The sequence below is a fragment of the Petaurus breviceps genome, unplaced genomic scaffold (genome assembly GCF_028583685.1).
Source record: "Petaurus breviceps papuanus isolate PSGF00001 unplaced genomic scaffold, PetGlider_PUasm1.0 91041, whole genome shotgun sequence".
Taxonomy (NCBI): Eukaryota; Metazoa; Chordata; class Mammalia; order Diprotodontia; family Petauridae; genus Petaurus; species Petaurus breviceps.
In genome coordinates this window covers 42952349-42969279 of record NW_027187400.1, presented here as the reverse complement: position 1 = coordinate 42969279, position 16931 = coordinate 42952349, and the positions used below count along the sequence as shown (strand labels likewise).

General features: G+C 41.6%; 1 pseudogene; it reads right to left on the bottom strand.

Moving 5' to 3' along the window:
• Positions 1–16564, bottom strand: part of LOC138154607 (tubulin beta chain-like) — a 25689-nt pseudogene extending 9125 nt beyond the window's left edge.
• Between the last annotated feature and the right edge of the window lie 367 nt (positions 16565–16931).

Below are 16931 nucleotides of genomic sequence, written 5' to 3'. Positions count from 1 at the left end.
TTCTTCTTCTTCTTCTTCTTCTTCTTCTTCTTCTTCTTCTTCTTCTTCTTCTTCTTCTTCTTCTTCTTCTTCTTCTTCTTCTTCTTCTTCTTCGCTTTTTGGAGAGGGGAAGGCAGGGCAATTGGGCTTAAGCGACTTTCCCAAGGTTATACAGCTTATAAGTGTTAGGTGTCTGAGGCTGGATTTGAACTCAGGTCCTGCTGACTCCAGGGATGGTGCTCTATTTACTACACCACCTAGCCACCCCTGATCTGTGTTTTCTTTTGTAACATAGCTAATATTATCATTTTTAACTAGTACACATCTATAATCTAAATCAAATGTCCCCCCCCTTCTCAAGGAGAGAATGGGGGGGGGAAGAAAGGGAGAGAATTTAGAATTTAAAAATTTTTATATGAATGTTAAAAATTTTGTTTATATGTAATCCAGAAAAAAGGAAATGTGGAAAAAAAGTTATGGAGGGAAAAATATATAGCCATCCACCCAGGAAAACAGTGGATCAAAGACCTTTATTGTATGGACTATGTTATATACATAGATGAATAAGTGAACACCCACATACAGGCCTATTTCCCTGTATGGCCAATTGTCTTCCTTTACAGCACAAGTGTAGGGGCAGCTAGGAGTCAGGAGGGACTGAGTTCAAATCTAGCCTCAGACACTTATCGCAAAAACCAGCCATGTGACCTTGGGCAAGTCGCTTAACCCCAATAGCCCCCCCCCCCCAAAGCAAAAACATAAAAATAAAATAAAGCAGAAGTATAACAGTATAACAGAACAGTCTCACAGGATTATGATGCACATGCATGTGTGTTCAGGGACATATCCACAACATGGGCAAACATGCTATTTCAGGACCACAGAACCACACTGGCTGTCATGCCATCACCCGAGGGGTCACAGGTACACACTTTACGTGGGCCTTTCACAATGTATCTGTCCCCAGGGTTGATGGAACAGCACAGTCCAGTGTCATCTGCACTGAGCCCAGGGTGACCCAACTAGCTGCCCAGACTGGCCAGAGAAGACTTCAGGAGAGTGAATCACCAGCAGCTGTGGTGGTTCCCAGTGCCCATGGAGTTAGAATGACAGGTTCCTTCCAAATATTAAGACCATTTCTTTTTCTTTATGCTCCACAACCAGTGTCAAATCTAGGGAAAAGAGCGTGGGAGGGAGAAACTTTAATCCTTGTTTATTGGCTGGACCTGAATTATCTTGCAGTGGTGGACACAAGGCTGGACACATGATTAAAAAAAGTACTTATGATAAGAATAGTGATAACAATAATCATAATAACAATAAAAATGGCTAGCATTCATCTGGTACTTTGAGGTTTACATAATATGTTTCATATATTATTCCACTGGGTCTTCATATGGCCTTTGGTGATAGGTACTATTAATAACCCTGTTTGAGAAATGAAGAAAAAGAGGGAGCCAAAGGTATAATCAATCAATGCCCACTTACTGATTGCACTGGGAATGGCCCCTTTCCCCTCTTCTTCCTCATTAGTTCAGAGAATTGACCCCAGCCCTAGCCCCTGCTCTCTAAAGTCCCATGCACTTCTAATTGCTTTGATCCTAGAATTAATTCTTGCAGAGACTATCCAGGACACAGGATTCTTTCCCCTAGATGATTGCTGGGAAAGAGTAGCAATATCACAGAGGGCTATTGATGACCCAGTGGCCTTCATCCTGGCTCACAGGGCAACCTCCTCTTCTTTCTGGCCCACCCAAAGGCAAGAGCAGCCACTGGTCATGTGAGAAGGTCAGAATTCCTGTCTTGGGATTTCTGAGGCCAGAGGGATTGGACTGGGAAGTGTTCAGCATCTTGATTTGGAACTGCACAGAACAGGGGAGCCAAGAGTAAAGAGATGGGAGGAGGTGGAGCCAAGATGGCAGAGTAGAAGCAGGAAATTCCATGAGCTCCTGCCACAACCACCTCCAATACCTGTAAAATATGACTCTAAACAAATTTTAGAGCTACAGAACCCACAAAGTGACAGAGAGAAATAAATCCCCAGCTGAAGCCAGCCTGGCAAGCCGACAGGAAGGGTCTATCACACTGAGCTGAGAACTGAGCACAGTCCAGTGTCATCTGCACTGAGCCCAGGGTGACCTGACTAGCTGCCCAGACTGGCCAGAGCAGACTTCAGGAGAGTGAATCACCAGCAGCTGTGGTGGTTCTCAGACTTCTAAACCCATAAATGCCAAAGAGAAACTAAAAGATCAGTGGGGAACTCTGTTGGAACTGGGTGACAAAAGAGCATGGTCTGGCCCCTGCTCCTGGGGCAAGAGGTGGTAGAGGCGTGGTGGCTGCAACTGCTGCTACCTGGCTGCCTCTGGAGTTCCTAGCCTGCAGATCACAGGGGGACAAAGTGAACATTCATAGGGTAATTGCTCTTGATTTGACTTATTTATATCTGGGTTGCTGTCTTGGGTGGTGGTCCTGGGGTGAGAAACACCAGTGTGCCAGAGCTTGTGGTGGCTGTAGAGAGGTCACCTTCCTCAGACCTCTGACAACATTTGCAAAAACTACAGCAATTTAGGACATAGCTCTCTTCGCTCTAGAATCAAAGTTCTGCCATGGCAAAGAGCTCAAAAGCCACTTAATTGGATAGCAAAATGAGCAAACAGAGGATGCACAATCAGATCGTAGAATCCTTTTTTGGTGACAAAAGGGATCAAAACATGGAACCAGAAGAAGTCAACAAAGGCAAACCTCCTGCATCAAAAGCTTCCAAGAAAAATATGAATTGGTTACAGACTATGGAGGAGCTCAAGAAGGATTTTAAAAATCAAATAGAAGTGGAGGAAAAACTCGGAAGAGAAATGAGAATGATGCAAGAAAATCATGAAAAGAAAGTTAACAGCCTGCTAAATGAGACCCCCCCCCCCAATTGAAGAAAATAATACCTTAAAAATAGATTAACTTAAGTTGCAAAAGAGGCCCAAAAAGCTAATGAGGAGAAGAATGCCTTAAAAAGCTAAATGTGCCAGATGGAAAAGGAGTTTCAAAAACTCACTGAAGAGAATAATTCCTTCAAAATTAGATAGGAGCAAATGGAAGCTAATGACTTTATGAGAAATCAAGATACTATAAAACAGATCCAAACAAATGAAAAATAGAAGGCAACATGAAGTATCTCATTGGAAAAAACCACTGACCTGGAAAATAGATCCAAGGGAGATAACTTAAAAAATTATTGGACTACCTGAAAGCCATGATAAAAAAAAGGACCTAGAAATCATCCTTCAAGAAATTCTGAAGGAAAATTGCCCTGATATTTTAGAACCAGAGGGCAAAATAGAAATTGAAAGAATACGGGGTGGCTAAGTGGCATAGTGAATAGAGCACCGGCCCTGAAGTCAGTAGGACCTGAGTTCAAATACAGCTTCAGACACTTAAAACACAAAAAAACTAGCCATGTGACCTTGGGCTTGTCATTTAACCCCAAATTGCCCTACCTTCCCCCCTCCACAAAACAGAAAGAAAGAAAGGAAGGAAGGAAGGAAGGAACAAAGAAAGAAAGAAACAAAGAAAGAAATCGAGAGAATTCACTCATTGCCTCTTGAAAAAGATCCCCCAAAGAAAATTCCTAGGAATATTATAGCCAAATTCCACAGTTACCAGGTCAAGGAGAAAATACTGCAAGCAGTCAGGACAAAACAATTTGAATATTATGGAAACACAATCAGGATAACACAAGATCTAGCAGCTTCTACATTAAGGGATTGAAGGACTTGGGATAAGATATTCTGGAGGTCAAAGGAGCTAGGATTAAAACCAAGAATCACCTACCCAGCAAAACTAAGTATAATGCTTCAGGGGAAAATATGGTCATCCAGTGAAACAGAGGACTTTCAAGCATCCTTGATGAAAAAAACCAGAGCTGAACAGAAAATTTGACTTTCAAATACAAGAAGCAATAGAAGCATGAGAAGGTAAACAGAAAAAGAAATCATAAGGAACTTACTAAAGTTTAACTATTTAACTTCCTACATGGAAAAATGATAATTGTAACTCATGAGACTTTTCTCAGTATGAGGATACTTGAAGGGAATATATATGTATAAATACATATATATGTTTATATAGGAGGGTGTATGTCTGTATAAATATATATGTGAGTGTGTTTATGTATATATATATATGTACATGTATACATAGACAGGGCAGAGGATCAGTTGAATAGGAAGGGATGATATCTAAAAAATAAAATTAAGAGGTGAGAGAGGAATATAATGAGAGAAGGAGATAGGGAGAGATAGAATAGGGTAAATTATCTTATATAAAAGAGGCAAGAGAAAATTGTTACAATAGAGGGGAAGAATGGGAAGGCGAAAGGGAATGGGACAACCTTACTCTCACTGAATTTGGCTTAAGAAGGGAATAACATACACACTCAAGTGAGTATCTTACCCTACAGGAAAGTAATGGAGAAGCAGATAAGAGGGAAGATGATAGAAGGGAGGGAAGACTGGGGGAGAGGGTAGTTAGAAGCACACATTTTTGAAAAGGGACTGTGTCAAAGTAGAAAATCAAATAAATGGGTGGTGGGATAGGAGGATGGGAAATATAGTTACTCTTTCATAATATATCTATTATGGAAATGTTTTTTGTAACTACACATGTGCAACTTATATTGAATTGCTTGTCTTCCTAGAGGGGGTGGGTGAAGAGGGAAGAAGGGAAAGAATCTGGAAATCAAAGTTTTAAAAACAAATGTTTAGAAAAATTGTTTTTTACATACATCTGGGAAATAAGATATAGAGGAACTGGGGTATAGAAATCCATCTTGCCCTACTAGAAAGTTAGATGGGGGAAGGGGGAAGGATATAAGAGAGAGAAGATTGGGGGAAGGGGTATTCAGTAGGCTTGCTATTTTGGGATGGAGGGTAGGGGAAAGACAAGGAGAAAATTTGTAACTCAAAATCTTATGGAGATGAATGTTGAAAACTAAAAATAAACAAGTTTTTAAAAAGACACAGTGAGGAAAAAAAGAGTAAAGAGATGGGGAGGTCAGAGTCTCTCATTAAAACCACGCTTTTTCCACAGGGAGAATCTCCAGTGACTAGTGGGTGGTAGCTGTGTACATAGGCCCAGGTCACGCCCCTCTCCTCTGTCTCTCAGAATAATATCACTCTCTATGTAGAAACCCAGACACCCATCAATAATAAACCAGTCATTTATTACAAGCTGACTATGTGCGAAGAACTGAGGAGAGAAATGAAAAAATACAACAGTTCCTGCCCTAAAGGAGCTTACATTCTATGGGCTGAAGTTGAAAGCTGCCAGAGAATCCACTTTTCTCCTTTCATTTTATCTCTGTCTCTCTCCCACAACTTTTTTCTCTCTTTTCTTCCTTTTTCCTTCTAAAGATCCCTTTTTGTCTCTGGCTCCTCTATGAATCTATGTCTCTCTCCCTTTTCCTCTCTCCCTTCCCAATGCCTGGCACAGAACAAGTGCTTAAGAATTTCTATCCTTCAATCCTATGCGCAAAGGACTATAAAACCATGTATACCCTTTGATCCAGCAATACCACTACTCTGTCAATATCCTAAAGAGTCATTAAAAAGTGAAAAGGACCTACATGTACAAGAATATTTATAGCAGCTCTTTTTGTGGTGGCAAAGAATTTATGCCCATCACTTGGGGAATAGCTGAACAAGTTGTTGTGTATGAGTGTAATGGAATACTGTTGTTTCTTAAGAAAGAGAGAGCAGGTAGACTTCAGAAAAACCTGGAAAAACTTTCATGAACTGATGCTGAGTGAAGTGAGCAGAACCAGAAAAACACTGTACACAGGAATAGCAAAATTGTGTGATGACTGACTTTGTTAGATTTAGCTCTTCTGACAAACGCAATGATATAAGACAATTCCAAAAGACTCATGATGGAAAATGCTACCCACTCATAGAGAAAGAACTATGGAGTCTGAATGCAGTTTCAAGTATACTATTTTCTATTTTTTTTTGCTTTTTTTCATGTTTTCCCCTTTTGTTTCGATTCTTCTCTCACAACATGACTAATGTGGAAATGCCTTTAATATGAGCATACTTGCATAGCCTATATCAGATTGCATGCTATCTTGGGGAAGGTGAAATGGAGGGAGGAGGGAATTTAGAACTCAAAAATCTTATAAAAGTGAAAGTTTAAAACTAACAATAAATTTAAAATAAAAAATTCTGTCCCCATCTTTAATTTGTCACCACTAGAGAGTTGCAATAGATTAAGGTCATGGTTCAAGTTCATAACAATTTTGTCTTTGGAATTGAGGCTGTGAAACATTCTGTTGGTTTGAGATGATGTCCCCAGTTAGAGAGCAAAACTCTTTCACAAGGAGCTACCATCCTAGCCAGCTCCAGGGAAGGCCACTCTCTTGCATGTTGCCCCCAGAGTTGTCCTGAATCCAAATCCCTTGAACAAAAGGAGCAACCAACATGTTTGGAAGAAATAAGCTTTGACTCATCAGATACAGTGTTTTTTTTAGAAATAAGTTTTTACTCTTGTCTTCTACTTTTTACAACATTGTAGTTTTTTCCAGTATCCCTTGCCCTCTCCTTTCCAGAGAACCATCCCATATAACAAAGGGAATTTTAAAAGATTCAAAACTAGAAAAAGAAAAGGAAAAAGAAAAGTGGAAAAAAGTCTGAAAACTTTTGCATTGTTAGCTGTTGCTGTTCATACTCAAAGAGGACAAAAATGACATCACTCTGTTGGGGGTCAATGTACGGTGTGTCTGATTGTGCCTGATCAGATCAATATGAACAAATAGTCCATGGGGACATTTGGAGTGGAGATGACTCTCAATTGCCAAACCTCATGTTTCTTTTTAGCTTTGTAGGCCTGAGGTTGTGAAGGAGGCCCTGGTGGAGAAGGCTGAGGAGTTCAGTGGCCATGGTAGGGGTTTGGGAAGAGTGACAAGGTGATGGTAAGGTTGGAAGAAGGAGGAACTTCAAACTCTGAGAATCAGAGGACAGAGGTAGGGGCTGGAGATGAAGAGAGGAGGATCAGGGTGGACAAAGGGAACTGATTAGAATGTAGAGGAATAAGAAATCAAGCGAAGCGATTTGAGGAAGGAAGGCTGTGAATAAGGAAGGGTCCCAAACCCCATCCCTTTTTGCCTTTAGGGGTTGTCTTGGCCAATGGTGATACATGGAAGAGCTTGTCTTTGGGCCTATGCCTTCCAGTGTCCCTATCACCTATTTCCTTCTTTTCCTTTCCCTCCGTCCTCCTCTCCCTGTGTCCCCATGTCCCTTCTCTGTATCCTTGAATCCTGATGTCCATCAATGTCCTCTATTCCTCTGTGTCTCCTCCTGTGTCCTCCATTCCTCTCTCTCTCCCAGTGTCACTCTGTTCATGGTGGGGAGGGGGTAACCTTCAGAAATTCACTAGTCCAATCTACTCACTTGGTTTTGAGTCACCTCTTCACTTTAAGAAGTGATTATTAAGCACCTACTGTTTGCAAAGCAGTATGCTAGACCCTGGCCATACAAATATGATCCTTCTTTTCCATACTGTTTTCTTCAAATAAAGCATTTAAAAATATCAGTCATTTCTATGTATAATTCTTTAGGTGCCTTGGTGATATCAACTAGGTGAGGCTGGAACGTTCATTTGAGTGTGATGTCATGATTCCAAAATTTAGTGAACCTTTCATTGAATTCTCCACTTAATAGGTCTATAGAAGCTGCATATGCTTCAAATGATTCACATATATCCCGCTCCACCCCACCCCCAAACCACTCATCAATGACCTTTGCTAACTGGGGGAAATGTTCCTCTGAAATTTCTTTTTGAAGAAGAAATGTTTTGGAAAAAAAGTGGCTGTTTTTGAAATGCTTGGACTTTTGGCCACATATCAAATATAATCTTAGTTTTACATTGCAAAGAAATACTCAAGTCATTTTTATTTGACATGATATCACACAAAAATGTGCCTTTCCCATAGAAATCCTTTCAATAATTCACATTGTTGATTCTGTTCTCCATAAAATTTAGCTGTTTTTTCTTGCAGAGATAAAATTTTGACAAACACCTGTCCCTGCAATTTCCAATGATATAGCAAATTCACACTGAATACTTGTAATGTTAAAGGAATTTGAAGATCTTCTCTATCCCTTAATGTACCTCACATGGAGCCCAACAAGAGAAGCTTGCTTAAGGGAGGCTTGTTTTTCAGGAAGGCCCACACATTTTGTTACTTTGCAGTTAAGTAGTGGGTCATGAAAATTGTGATGTCTTCTCACCCTGAAGAAGGGTTTATATATACTCTTGAGATGAGGTTTTGCTTTGGGATTCATTTATGTAAAGAATTGTGTGATTTGGCCAGATGAGACGCTGGGCAGTTGTCAAGCCCCCTGGCTTTGAAAACCCAGATGTTGGTGCTTCTCTCTCTGGTAACTAACTATGTATGTATGTAATAGTCAGACAGCTAGAAGCCCTGTCTGTTGGTCTGTTGAATTGTGTTATTTTCTCTGTCTGTATTTTTTGTCTGCTTTTAATTTCTGTTTGTATATTCTCTGTGTTCAAGGTGCTGACTTTTTCACTTGATTAAAGTATGATTGTTAACCCTTTCTGAGTTGCTTTCCCTTAGTATAGCAGATCAAGGAACCTGTGCTAGAGGGGTGGCTAGGTGGTGCAGCGAATAGAGCACCAGCCCTGGAGTCAGGAGGACCTAGTTCAAATCCAGCCTCACACACTTAATACAAAAAATACTAGCCATCTGAACTTGGGCAAGTCACTTAACCCCAACTGCTCACCAAAAAAAAATACTGTCATTCTGGGGCAGGTAGGTGGTGCAGTGAGTAAAGTGCCAGCCCCAGAGTCAGGAGGACCTGAGTTTGGTTCTGGCCTCAGACACTTAACACACACACACACACACACACACACACACACACACACACTAGCTGTGTAACCTTGGGCAAGTTACTTAACCCCGATTGCCCTCCAAAAGGCAAAAAAAAGAACCTGTGCTAGCAGCCATCCTGGGTATGCTAGGGTGCTTGCTGTTACAATACTTTTGAGAAGGGACAGGGTAAAAAGAGAGAGGATAAACAGAAGAAAAGAGGATGGAGGGAAATACACAGTTAGTAATCTTAACTGTGATTGTGAATAGGATGAGCTTGCATATAAAACAGAAGCAGATAGCAGAATGGATTAGAAACCAGAATATGTTATTTACAAAAAATACACTCAACACAGAGACACACACAGAGTATATGACTGCAGCTGAATATTGATTCTGTAAGAAAAAAAATCATGGATCTTGAGCTGGAAGGTAATTTAAAGGTCATTGAGTCCAAACCCTTCATTTTATTGTTGAGGAAACTAAGGCTCAGGGATGAAAGATCCTAAGAGAGCTCAGAGATTTAGACCTTGAAGGGACCCTAACAGCATTTGGTCCAATCTCCTCATCTTTGTTCATTTAAATTTTCCTAGTAGAGTATATGGAAAAGCTATTTATATTATTTTAAAAATCTTCTACCCTTCCCCATAAATTCTCCCTTTCCCCAGGCCAGAGAGTCAGTCCTTATAACAAAGAATAACAAAAATAAAAAACCCAACCCACTTTAGCCTAATTAAGCAAGACATGGATCAAACTCCTCTTGTCCGTTTAGTGTACCACACTCATAGTTCCCCTCTTCTCACCTTTTCTGAGGTCAAGTTTGGTCCTTATGTAAGCTCCTTTGTATTCATTGTCTAGCACAGTGCCTGACAAATGAAAGCATTTAATTGAACACTTACTCATTGATTGTGATTTCTCAGCATCCCATTTTTGTATTTTTCCCAACCCACTGCTTTTTTTTTTTTACAGAAGAGGAAATGGAGACCCAAAGAGGTCAGATGACTTGCACAAGGTGCCACAGGTTGTATGGTGTGGAAGCTGCATTTGAACCCAGGTGATCTGATTGCAGATCTAATATTCTATTCACTGCTTCACATAGATTAAATCACAGGACTCTGAAATTACAAAGGGTTCTTCATGGCAGCCCTGGGAGGGAGATGGTGTTAAAGATAGCTCTTTCCATTTTCTAGAAGAAAAAACTGAGGCTCAGACAAAACATTTGCTCAAGGGTATCATTTAAGCTAGTGAGTGTCATCCAGGCTATAAACACTCAAGCTCCTTCTTCCAAGCTCGGCACACCTATATCATTCCTGGCCACCCAGAACCATCAGTCATTTCCCTCTACCCAGAATCCAAGAATGAAAGAGTTGGAAGGGATCTCCATGACCAGCCTTTGCCTTCAGAAGAATCCACTGGGCAATGTTGCCTCAAGCAGTCATCTAGCCTCTCCAGGCATGAGATAGCCACCTCTTTCCCCAGGCAGCCCATGCTTCTTCTGACCAGTGCTAATGATTAGGAACTTTTTCCTGACCTCAATCCTAAATCTACTTCTTTGGAACCCATTCTTTCATTCCTCTTGGTTCTGCTCTTTAGAGCCAAGCAGAATATCTCTTTCTACATGACAGCCTTTCAGATTTTTGAATATAGCTTCCATGTTGTCCACGCTACACCATTTTCTCTTCTTCATGCTAAATATTTCTAGTTCCTTCAAGCAATCTTTTTAGGATAATAAGAGCTAATTAACATTTGTATAGCACTTTACATATGTTATCTCATTTAAGCTTTAAGAAAAAACCCAACCCTGGGATGTAGGTGTTGTTATTATCATCCTCATTTTACAGATGAGGAAACTGAGGCAGGCAGTGGTTAAGTGACTTGTCCAGGATCCCACAGCTGATAAATGTCTGAGGTTGGATTTGAACTTGGGTTTCCAAGTCTAAAGCTCTCTCTACTGTAGCACAAGGTCACCAGACCCCTCACCATCCACCTATTCATTCTCTCCCATTTGTGCTTGTTTTTCTTACTGTGTGAATATATAAAAATATAGAATATAGAAGAAGAATATATAAGAAAATATCCCCCCTGGTCTGGACTAGCAAGGGCAGGAAAAGGAGAGTCCTTCAGAAATATCGAGTCCTATGTTCTGTCCATTAAGCCTGGGACACTCCCCTTGTCACCTCATTTTAAGTTAATACTAATTTCTATCACTGGTGAACATTTTAGGTCAAGAATGCTTTCCTGAAACACCTTCCCTTATTTTTTTTTAAAGCAATTGGGGTTAAGTAACTTGCTCAAGGTTACACGGCCGGTTATTTCTGGGTGTGGTGCTGAGTATCTGAGCCCAGATTTGATCCAGGTTATCCCGACACTGGAGCCGGCACTCTTACTCACTGAGCCACCTGGCCGTCCCTATCTTCCCTTATTTTTATGGGCATCTATTTCTTTTTTTGGAGGGCAATTAGGGTTAAGTGACTTGCCCAAAGTCACACAGCTAGTAAGTGTGTCAAGGGTCTGAGGCTGGATTTGAACTCAGGCTCTCCTGACTCCAGGGCCAGTGCTCTATGCACTGGGTGTCTATTTCTAAGACATGAAAATGAAGATGTAAACTGGCTGCCACCTCAGTAGCTGCGTGATACTAGTGACCAGGTCCCATCACTCAGCCTACTGTGAATCCATCATGATGCTCCAGAATGTCCACAAGGACACCTAGAGAGACTTGGTCTAATGCTTGGCTGAAATCAGTACCTATGATGTAACAATCTAGTTGGCTTCTTTGGTCCTGATTTATGATTTCACAGTTGGAGGAATAGTTGCCTGGGGAAGCTTAGAGGTTTTGACTTGCTTAGACTCACTCAGCATACATATCAATGGCAGTACGGGAACTTGAATCTTCCTGTTTTCAAGGCTGACCTTATATGCACCATACCATGCTTTCTCTCTCTCTTGTCTGTTGACCCTGTCTAAAGGAAATGAGGTGAATATGGGCTGATATGTTCTGGGTGAAGCCACTGGGGCTCACCGCTTCCCTTTCCGAATTAACACTCACAAACCCTCCCTTTAATAATGCATTTTAGAATTTTTCCAGGAATTGAAGTCAACTCATTCCCATTTTATTTTGAAGATTCTAACCTCTTTGTATTAAGGAAGGACAACAAAGCAAGGACAACATTGGCTCTTGTTCTGTCCAGGGCTACCCCTCCTAATCTCTAAGACCTATAAAGCAGCATTACCAATAATCCCATTCACCAGTAAAAGAGAGGAGCTCATTCATGTCCAGTGTTTGTGATTTGAGTTTGTTTAGAGCAAGGAAAATATTCTGCTTTGAAGTACTACCTCATGCCTATTGGATTAGCTAATACGACAGAAAGGAAAATAATAAATGTTGGAGGGATGTGGGAAAATTGGGATACTAATGTATAGCTGGTTGAGTTGTGAACTGATATAACCATTCTGGAGAGCAATTTCGAGCTATGCCCAAAGGGCAAACAAACTGTGCATACACTTTGATCCAAGGATATCACTACTAGGTCTGTATTCCAAAGAGATTTAAAAAAAGGGAAAAGGACCTATTTGTACAAAAATATTACTATCAGCTCTTTTTGCAGTGGCAAAGAATTGGAAACTTAGGAAACTGCCTCAGTTTGAAACCACTGTTAATTACCCATCAATTGGACAATGGCTGAACAAGTTGTGGTGTGATTTCAATAGAATATTATTGTGCTATAAGAAATGACAAGCTGGATGATGTCAGAAAAAGTCGGAGAGATTTATATAAACTGATGTAAAGTGAAGTGAGAAGAACCAAGGAAACATTGTACACAGTAACAGAAATATTGCAAGATGATCACTTGTGAGTAACTAGCTATCCTCAGCAATACAATGATCCAAGATAATTCCAAAGAACTCATGATAAAAAATGGCATTCACCTGCAGAGAAAAAAGTGATGGAGTCTAAATGCAGAGCAAAGCATACGATTTTTCACTTTATTTTTTCCTTTTTTGGGGGGTGGTGGTTTGTGCCTCTTTTCACAATGTAACTAATATGGAAATATGTTTTGCAATATTGCACATGTATAACCTATATCAAATTGCTTACTGTCTCAGGGATGTGGGCAGGGTGGAGACGATGGGAGGGAATATGGAACTCAACTTTTTAAAAAACGAATGCTAAAGATTGTTTTTACATGTAATTAGGAAAATGTAAATGTTATTTTAAAAATGTTATTCTGTAAACAATTAGATACTAGGGAAGTAAGAGGCCAAAGGAGAAGTGTAGGGATCACAGACACCTTACTCATATAAAAATGCTGTGAGCTGGGAATTGATGGGTTCCACTTGGGGCTCATCCTCTATGACCTCTCTCAATAGCTAGAATTTATATAGTGCTTTAAGTTTTATAAAGGGTTTGCTATCTCATTTGATCTTTGTAACAAGGTAGGTGCTAGGGGCAACTAGGTGGTGTAGTGAATAGAGCACCTGCCCCAGAGTCAGGAGGACCTGAGTTCAAATCTGAACATTTAATATGTACTAGCTGTATGACCTTGGGCAAGTCACAACCCCAATTGCCCTGCCTTCCCCCCTTCAAAAAGAAAAAAAAATAGGTGCTCTTATTATTCCTGTTGGAGGATGGGAACTGAGGCAGACAAGAGAAGTGACATCTCCCACAGCTGATAAGTAACTAAGGCAAGACTTGAACTCAGGTCTTCCTTACTGCAAGTCCAGCACTTCATCCCCCATGCCACCTAGATGCCTCTCCTCTGTCTCTGCCTTCCTTACATTTATTTGGGCAATAGGATCACCTGAAAAGAACTGTTCCTCACCTTCACTACCAGGGCTCTGCTGAAAGACAATCATTTCAAATTCAGTGTGAGCATTTATACCTTGGAAAATGCCAAATGCTACAAACCGGGACTTAATTTATTATTTTGTTGATTGTTTAGACTTAAGAAAACAATAGAGAAAATATTATGATGCATTTTACACTTAAATATATGTCCCATGGACAATTTTTTCTTTCAGAGAGTTAGTTGTTAAACATTTACCAGCACATCCCTGGTCACTGCCATTTTGGACATCTTTTCCCTAGCCTCCTCTGTAGTTTTAGCTGCTTTGGATGTCACACCCAGGAAGAATGGTGTGGGGGGGACCCTGGCCCTTTCTGCTAGCTCTGCTTCCTGCCTTGCTGAGCCAGGGCCTGGGGAGTAAAACAGTGGACAAACCTTTCTTCCTCTCCCATACACATGTAGCATCTTAGAGATGTACCAGGCTGAGCAGAGTTCCCAGGGCACGTGGTTCCCCCCATCCCCCCCCTTCCCACTGCCCAATGCCTTTGCATTTGAAGAACCCAGGGAAAATTGGGATTAGAGTTTTCACTTCCCTTGTAAGTCCCTCCTGCAGTCTTACTGTCCTCTTGTATGCTGCATTTTCAGTATGTCCCATAAGAGGAGTTAGATATACACACTGTCCTCTCTTCAGTTTCAAGTGAAGATGACCATTAAGCCTCTTCTATTTGTCCTGGGAGTTGGGATACAACCATATTATGCTTAAAATGTACTGAGAGTTTGTATCATAAATGCGACATTTAGCTTTGTGACCTTTGGCAAGTGACTTGATTTCTTTGAAACGCAGTTTCTTCATCTGTAAAATGGGGATGATACATGTTGTCATGACCTCACAGGGCAGTTCTAAATGGAAAATGTATGTAAAGGTCAACTATTTTTTGTTTTGTGGGTAGAGACACAAGACCTGTCATTTCAGTGGTACAGGGAATTTCCTTGAGTAGCTCAGTATCTGCTCTTCAATTTACAGTCTCAAAGACCTACCTGGGGCTCACTCTGAGCCTAGTTCTAGCCTTTCTATCAGTTGGGAAACTGAGGCAAGGGACCATACCAAGTAAGACAGCACCCAGAGGATGGCAACCAGGATGGTGCTGGGTTTTGAGTCCTTGTCATATGAATGTTGTTTAAGGAAGTAGAATTATTCAATGTGGGGAAGAGAAGGCTCAGGGAGGGGGAAGATGATAGTTACATTCAAAGGAATGTCATGTGGAGGAGAATTAAACTAGCTTTGTTTGACTCCAGTGGGCAGAACCAGGAGCCATGGGTGGAAATTCCAGAAAGACCAATTCAAGTATGAGATTGGGGGGGGGGGGGAATCTGACTAGAGCTGTCCCAAAGTGGAATGAATTGCCTTGCCCTTCACTGGAGGGGAGTTGGAAGCAGATCCCAGGACTCCTGATGTCTGTCCCAGGAGAAAGCTGCCATTCCTTGGGATAGAGTATCTGAGTATCCCTCCATCCTTGAACACATTGAGTCCTGACCTAATTTTTCTTCCTTCTTTCACCAACTGGGCTCTCAGTTCCTGCAGGGGACGATGTGTTGATGGTCTCCCTCACAGACCTCAATGACTTTTTTGCTGAAGGATCAACTACTATCTTTAATCCTGAGAAGGGAGTGGGGGAGATGGTTGGTCAAATCACAACACTCTGCCCAATGTTCCCCTATTCAATGTCTGCTTCTCATTTTAATTTCTTGCTATGATATACTCCTTTCAAAGCTAAGGATGACCCAGACTTCCAGAGGACTCCTTCCCTACCCTATCCCCAGTAACTTAAGTCTCCCTGTTAGACTAGAGTTTCATTGAGGGAGAGTTCCCTGTCACCCTTTCAACTTAATTTACAGAGTAACCAATGCATACCTCTTCAACCTCCTCCTCCAATTCTCTGTCCTCCTCAGCTGTGCCATCCTGGTAGGGCTGATACTCAGAAACCAAATCATTCATTCAGTGAATTCCATTCCACCCATGCCCTCTCCAGGATACCAGTGTAAGAAAGCCTTTCTTTGAAACATGGCTGCAAACGGTGCAGAAATGTGCTTGAAGAACTCTTGGAATGAAGGTGGCAGACATTTTTAGGCCCTGGGGTGGGATGTCACAAATGGCCGTTTTCACCTTGTTGGGGATCCATGTTCTTGTTTTGAACATTTGGCCTTTGCTTGTCTACCTCCTTCGTGGACACGTGGCCTCTGAAAACAGCTGGCACCATGAGACAGCGCCCATGCCCTGGGTCACAAGCAGGCATCATGTTCTTTGCCTCAAACATCTGCTGGATGACCTCTGGTACAATTAAAGTATGGTGCTGCTGGTTGTGATGGCTAGTCAGTGGAACAAAGCCAGGCATAAAGAAGTGCAGATGAGGAAAGGGGACTGTGTTCACTGCCAGCTTATGCAATTCAAAGTTAAGCTGCCCTGGGAAAGGTGGAGGCACTACTCATGGCTGTTGACACCAGGTGGTTCAGGTTACCATACGTGGGAGTGGTCAGCTTCAGGGTCAGTTTCAGGGAGCCCCAGAGTGAGGGCTCCCCAAGGACTGTGTCTTTTCCCTTGGATCACAGATTACAGAGTGTCAGTCACTGAGGCCATCATAATTCCCCAGCATTCAAATGATTATTATTCTCTGTCTGATCAGAGTCTCCTTGAGGGTTAGGCCATTTGGTAGGTCACAGGTTACAGATGTCAGAGCTGGAAGTGACTTCAGAGGCCATATAGTCCAGCTTCCCCCTTCAATTCCTACTAATACATGCCCAATAAGTTAAGCATCTGTTTGAAGACTTCTACTGAAGAGCAACGTCTCAGCAGCCCATTTCTCTTTAGGACACTTCTAATGATGAGGAAGATTTTCCTGACCTCATGTCTACTTGGGCCTTTTCCACCCATGTTCCTAATACTGCCCTGTGGGCCCAAACGGAACAATCCAAGGCTTCTTCCATGGGATGGCCCTTTAAATTCTCTAAGACATCTCTGGAATACACTGTCCCTCCCAGACCCTGCCCAGTCTCTCCTTCTCCAGGCTAAATATCCCCAACTCCTTCAATTGATACTTATATATAGTAAAGATTAAGAAACCTGTATCATCTTGACTGCTCACCAAGGACCCAGTCTTTGGACGGCAACTGAATTTAAGCCTAAAGAGGGGGGAGGGAGGCTTTCCACATCCCCAGCCTCACATCAGTTTGACTCAAGTCTGAGCTTGGGGTTCATGCTGATCCACAGTCCTCTTCCAGATCCACAGGTCAGGTCACCT